The sequence below is a fragment of the Dermacentor albipictus genome, chromosome 9, assembly GCF_038994185.2.
Source record: "Dermacentor albipictus isolate Rhodes 1998 colony chromosome 9, USDA_Dalb.pri_finalv2, whole genome shotgun sequence".
NCBI classification, from domain to species: Eukaryota; Metazoa; Arthropoda; class Arachnida; order Ixodida; family Ixodidae; genus Dermacentor; species Dermacentor albipictus.
In genome coordinates, this window is record NC_091829.1 from 4971093 (window position 1) to 4977266 (window position 6174).

The 6174-nt window shown below is 43.0% G+C and overlaps 1 long non-coding RNA gene across 1 annotated transcript; it reads right to left on the reverse strand.

The window, feature by feature from the left end:
• Positions 1–773: 773 nt before the first annotated feature.
• On the reverse strand, positions 774–5755 carry LOC135906104 (uncharacterized). Its single transcript, XR_010565632.2, has 3 exons — positions 4747–5755; positions 4050–4112; positions 774–2021 (listed from the first exon to the last, which is right to left on the reverse strand). It is a non-coding gene; the product is annotated as an uncharacterized lncRNA (long non-coding RNA).
• Positions 5756–6174: the final 419 nt, after the last annotated feature.

The window sequence follows — 6174 nt, forward strand, 5'->3', positions numbered from 1 at the left end:
GTCATCCCTTATATTCACACCGTCTCACATAATCTTAAGAAAATCGCCCAGCGAGCGAATGTTCGTGTGGTGTTTTCTGCCCCTAACAAGCTAATGAGGATTTGCAAACTCATTAATCCCAATAAGGTAGCTCCTCTTTCCTGTGACAAGAACCACAAAAATGTTTGTTAATTGCACACATTGTGTCGTTTATTGTTTTCCACTCAAGTGCGGAAAACGTTACGTTGGTCAAACTGGCCGATGTCTGAATGACAGGCTGCGCGAACATGGTTACAATGCCAAGAATTGTATTACAGCTGGGGGGTTTCTTGCGCAGCGCTGCAAAACGTGTGGTTGCGAACATGTCTTAGAGGAATGCGTCATTCTTGGTCGCAGTCGTAATCAGCTCACAAGAAAAATCATCGAAGCAAGGGCTATCATTGGTCTGGGCCATGCATGTGTAAGCTCACCTTCATTATCATTATCAAACAATGAATTGGCGTATCTCCGACTGCCACAGGCTGTCTGAATATGTTACCACTTGGTTACTATCGGTTTTGTTGCTTCATTTCTTTGTTATCTCCTGATGTCATATGGTTTGCCGAGTGTATAAGTAGTCTTGTGCCACGAAATAAACTGTCAGTTGGAAGTTAGCGCTCACTCTGTTTTCCGTTCCCTTTGATTACCCCTACCTCCTTCCTTTTTTGCTCTTCCGAGCTGCGCTACAAGCCTATAACAGCCGGTTTTAAGTTTCGCCAGCCAAGCTTCACGCAATCCCACGAAACACGCAAGCAGCTATTTGATGTCTAAAAGATGTCTTCAACGGCTAATTCAAAAGCCTAGTAGCTGTCTTGATCAAGACATTTTGTAGCCATGGACGTCTAGAAGTACTTCAGTTAGCCCTGCTAACGTTACGCTAAAAGTTGGCTAATGGACAGCTTGACAAGAACAACTGAAGACTTTTATTAGACATTCCCTCAAATTTTTGCGGCAGCTCTTACAGTAACACGACGTTTGCCCACAGTTACAATTTATTTTAAACGAGGCATGGACATCAGAAAAAAAAGTTTATATTGTCGGATAGAGTGATGCAGAGGTAGTTTTTCCAGATGTGAAACATGGGAATAGTGTAGTACAGCCTCATTGGTCAATTTGTGCTTTTTAATTAGACCAATCAATTGAATGCCACCTGTCAGAATTATTTTGCAAATCAAACAAGATCTGTATTGTATGCTGATATACTTCCAATGTTCACTCATTGACCTAAACAAGAACATCTCTGCGTGAAACACACCATTATTGACAAAACTTCGCCCTGCTGGGTCTCCACCAAATTGAAATAGTTTCTAGCAAAGAAAAATTTTGTCAGTGATGCTGCAGTTCAGGCAAAAATTATATCCTGGTTTCAGCTACAGGGGGCACAATAGCCTTACACCAGTATACGCAACAGAACACTGCTGCAATGAGTTAAGAAATAAAGGATAGTACACATCTGGAAAAACACTCTGCGAACCACTCTAACTAGCAATATAAATATATTTTTTCTGATGTCCATGCTTCATTTAAAAGTAAATTGTAACTTACTTTCCGGGTGCCTCTTGTAAGGTAACGCCAAATGCTTGCACAGCATCACGCAGAAATAATGGCCAGTTCTTCGGCATACCATCCATTAGTGAATTCCTTGTATGTTGCATGTTACAAGATACTGAAAGATAAATCATAATATGCTGTTATTTCTTTTTTCATAAATTGTATGATGAGCTTTTCATGCATAAAAGGTGATTGCAAGCTAAAATGCAGCAAGGCATCAACTTCACACCATGTCACATACTCATACTTTATTACCTAATAGATTAGAAAAGATTCAGAAAGTGTAATTAAGAAGAGTGACAAATAGCAGCAAAGGTGATCATCGATAAATCTTAAAGATGATTGCCGCCGCTGCCAGAGTAGGCCAGCCTTCGTAGGAGAGCACTGGCTGCCCACAAAAGCTTGCTGTCACAGGCCACACATGACAGTTCTTGTAGACAGGAAAGCAATACCTGCACAGAACAGGAAAAAAAGGGCAAGGGAGGAAATGGGAATGTTGAAATTGGAACTTCAATTAGCAATATGTGCTACGTAAGAAGTTTGGCTCACATTAAAAATAAATTTAAGCATTCCTTTCTCTTAAATTACGGGTATCTTAAGGTATGTATGCGATGATGTTTAAAATGACTAGTATATTTCCTATCATGAGAAGCCAACAAACACTGACACCAAGGACAACATAGGGGAAATTACTTGTGCTTAATAAATTAAATAAATGATAAATTAATGGAAATTAAAGTGGATGAAAAAACACCTTGCCGCAGGTGGGAACTGAACCCACAACCTTCGCATTTCGCGTGCTATGCTCTACCAATTGAGCTACAGCGGCGTCGTTTTCCCATCCACTTTCTTGGGTATTTATGTGTCCTAGTAGAACACTGGGAGTGTTAGCCAGCGCCCCAACTCAGAGGCCTTGTTCCTGGCATATAGTCATTAAGTTGCATAGCAGAGTCAAAGTCAGCCTTTAAATTATTGTATGGTGTTTTGTGGCTAAAAAGCCACTTATCAACCTGTCAAACAAGTCTGAGAAGCTTCCTGCAAAATATAATCAGTTTAAAACAGTAATTCACTCTGCAGGCAAATGATATACTAACTTAATTAAGTTAAATAGCGTCTTATATTGTTGAACTAAAAGCAAGTTTGGCATTTTGCGCTGCCTAGCTGTTGCCTTTCTTTCAAACTTAAACATGACACAGTACAGAGTAAGCAGGTAGCATGCAAAGGAGGACTGGTGATAAAGTAGTGTTCCAAAGTAACACTCCTAGCTGGATCAATCACTTTTGTTGATATATTTTCAAGTGACCCTAATTGGCTTCTGGCAATACCTCACACAAATGATGCAACACCTTGGATGATGCTTCATACAAAGTTGAAAGTATCTCATGATGTGATCAAACGATAACATTGCCCGCTGACTTGGAAGTGTTAACATGCTGTTTGCGTGAGAAAGTGCGAAGTGATTCGTATAGGTGGCAAATTATCAGTGTATCTATACTCTCAGGTAATTCTGAGCATCTATGCTGACTTGCAACTGAGAAGCTACTGCACACAAAAAGGTGTATTCAAGTAATGGTCCATGCAGAATAATTGCCCACCTAGTGAAGAGGCAAATGTGGCAGGCTAATGGGCCAGGGCAAATAGATTGATAAGTTCTGATAACACATCCAATGATATTATTGAAATAGGTGATAAAAAACAGCACAGGTAAAATTGCAGTCATGACAAAATTTTAAAAGCACCTCTGCAAACTGCTGGAACCCTCAGCATCATGCCTGTTCTACACGCACATATGTTGCAGCGCAATCTATATCTCAGACGCAGGCGCATCCACAGATCACTTTGTGATCTCCTCAAAATAAGGTTAAAAAACAGTCTGGCACAAGCTACTTGATGCGATTCATTTTGCAAGCACCAGCCAAGTGCTCATGGTGGTAGAACGAAATTGAAGTTTGTCCTTGTATGGAAGCCTTGGCCCATGTTTTATCAATTCTAGCGGCAAAGCACACCTTTTACAGCACACATAAATATTAAATAAGACTGCTTGCTGATGCTGTACAGTAAGTTCCTGTAAAGAAACTAAATCACACAGAAAACATTTAGAATATCAAACTAATCAAATACTGGCTTGAATACATTTGTGCATTAGGGAAGCAAGGTGTAATGTACACTGTTGTAGAAAATTTTTACTCCTGTATGGAATACTTCTATGACAAAGCAGAGTTAATTTGTGAGTTCTTACATAGCAATGACTACCTACAGGTAAATTTTGTAAGGCTTAGGGAAACTAATTATTAGTAGAACTGTGTATGTACACTGGCACTGAGAAATTGGTTATAATAGTGGCAGCTTATAATGGACCAGAGCTAAAAAATGGCCGTTGGTGAGACACCAACTAGCTATTTTACCACGAAGCGCTCCCTGGCCTTAACCCACATAAAAAGCACTGGGAGGACCAGAGAGGGTACAGTACATTGGCTTACACTGATCATGATGAGGTCCCGTCATCCAGCTAGCGCCAAGGTACAAGAAGGATGTCCAGCCGTCTATAGAGTGAAAGGAACAAAATAAGATAGCATCAAGTCAGTTGAAAGGCAGATTTGCAATTACACATAAGGTGACCCAGTCACAGTCATTCATTAATAAATGCCAAGCTGTCGTGATTTCACTCCCAGATGAAGCACCTACTAGGTTAAAGGTTTTGCTGCTTATTTAGAACAAAACAAGTGAAATTTGTACATCAGCAGACGATTTAATTTGGAATTGTATAGATGAAGTAAACATTACAGTTATATTTTTTGTTTTGCTATAAAGTGGGATGGCTACAAACTGCATGGTCACTGACACACACGCGCACACGCAAGTACAAAAGGACACAAAATAAGGCGAGTTCAGTCTGGTTCAGCATTACAGCCAGCGCGTCATCTTCGAATGCACTCCTTTCGGTTGGCTCGTGCTACGTTAACCACAGGCTAACAACCAGGGCAAAGTTCTGACTGTTGTTGCGGAAGTCGTGGAGCGCGGTAGTGCTGAACGGCTGAACACAAGCAGAACCCTCGTATAAAAGTAATGACGAAAACTCGCAGGGCAGAAGAGCCCATATATCAAGAATTGCCGCGGCTAACACCTAAATATATTCACATTGTTGACGAAAAACGAAGCGCAATTTATTTCACTTACCGGAAAAAGTGTTATCCGAACGTGCGACGTACAAAGACGCACCGAGACACGAAGGCGGCGAACGCAGATCCCGCCATTGTGGTAGTAAGCCGTCGGCGAAAATACGCAATACAGCCGATGTCACGAAGCACTGATGCAAAACACACGGCAAACAGCATCAGAACAGCTAAATGACTCCAGTTAATATCCAGTATAAATGTACAGAACGGCTTGAACAACTGGCATAACGAACCTACGACCGAGACATCGCGGGCGGGAGTGGCCGTTTTTTTCAAACTTCCTGCCTCCCAGTGTTTCCAGCACAGAATGAGATGTCCGACAAATTTGGATTGTGCCGCCGAAGTGGTCGCAGCGCGGTGGCTCTGTGACACCGCTGTGCAACACCGGCATTTCGCTCCTGCTGCTGCGCGAGCATAGAATGGGCGCGTTAAGTTAGCGCGCTCCGAACTCCAAGGGAGCACGCTCGAGTGCGCTCGAGTGCGACGCCTTCGGAGCTTAACTTAACGGCCATTTTCGCCGACTGTTTTCGGGTGCACGAACGTGCCGTCTGGCAAATGTTATGTTGCTTCCGCATCCGCTATTGCACTTCGCGCGCTTCTCGAAAATGGCCCCGCCGACCGTACTTCTGCAGCCCTTGTTTAGACGATGAAGAGGTAGAAGAACTTGACGCGCGGCGACGGAGGCAGCAGCAGCAGCTTACGATGCGATGCAAGCTCAATGCGCGCCAACACGTTGCCGATCTCGCCTGACAGCAGCTTCAGACGGCCGGCAGCGCGGCGGCGAGAGGAACGAGTGGGCAAGGAGAACGGACTTGCATTGGTGGAAAGAGTAGGAAAGACGTCATTTTTCCGGAAGCCGTAGCAGGTGCGCGCTCTCGCGCACCGTTTCCAGGATGGTGCGCGTAGAGCGCGCTCCGCAATCACGCACCGGAAGTCGCTTTTTAGTCGTTAAGCTTAAAAGAGCGCGCTCTGCTGGCTAGAGCGCGCTCGAGCGCCTTAACTTAACGCGCCCAATGGTTTCCAGGCGTCGTGTGCGCGCCCTGTATGGAAAACAATAACACGCCCTTGATTGTTGAAGTTCTGGTGTGAAATTATTTAAGATTATTTAATATTAAAGCCAATTAACTTATGTTGTTTCGAACGAGTTCGATTTGTCTGAGGCGTCTTTTATTCGCTAACGTCGACGGCCGACGGTAACCGCACATTTAACACGTCGTTCGGCATTTTATGCACTTTTAGACAAAAAGATCTAGAAAAGTTCTTGAGTTAGACATTCTGAATGCGTTTACCAAAACAGACTCTAGTGACACCCGTAGTGGGTTTTGCCGCAGATAGAATATATGCTAGCATATTCCAAGTGCTGAGGTTATGTTTAGAAGAAATTCTATTTTCAGTCTTATCATAGACCAAGACGTCTATAGCCGTTTGT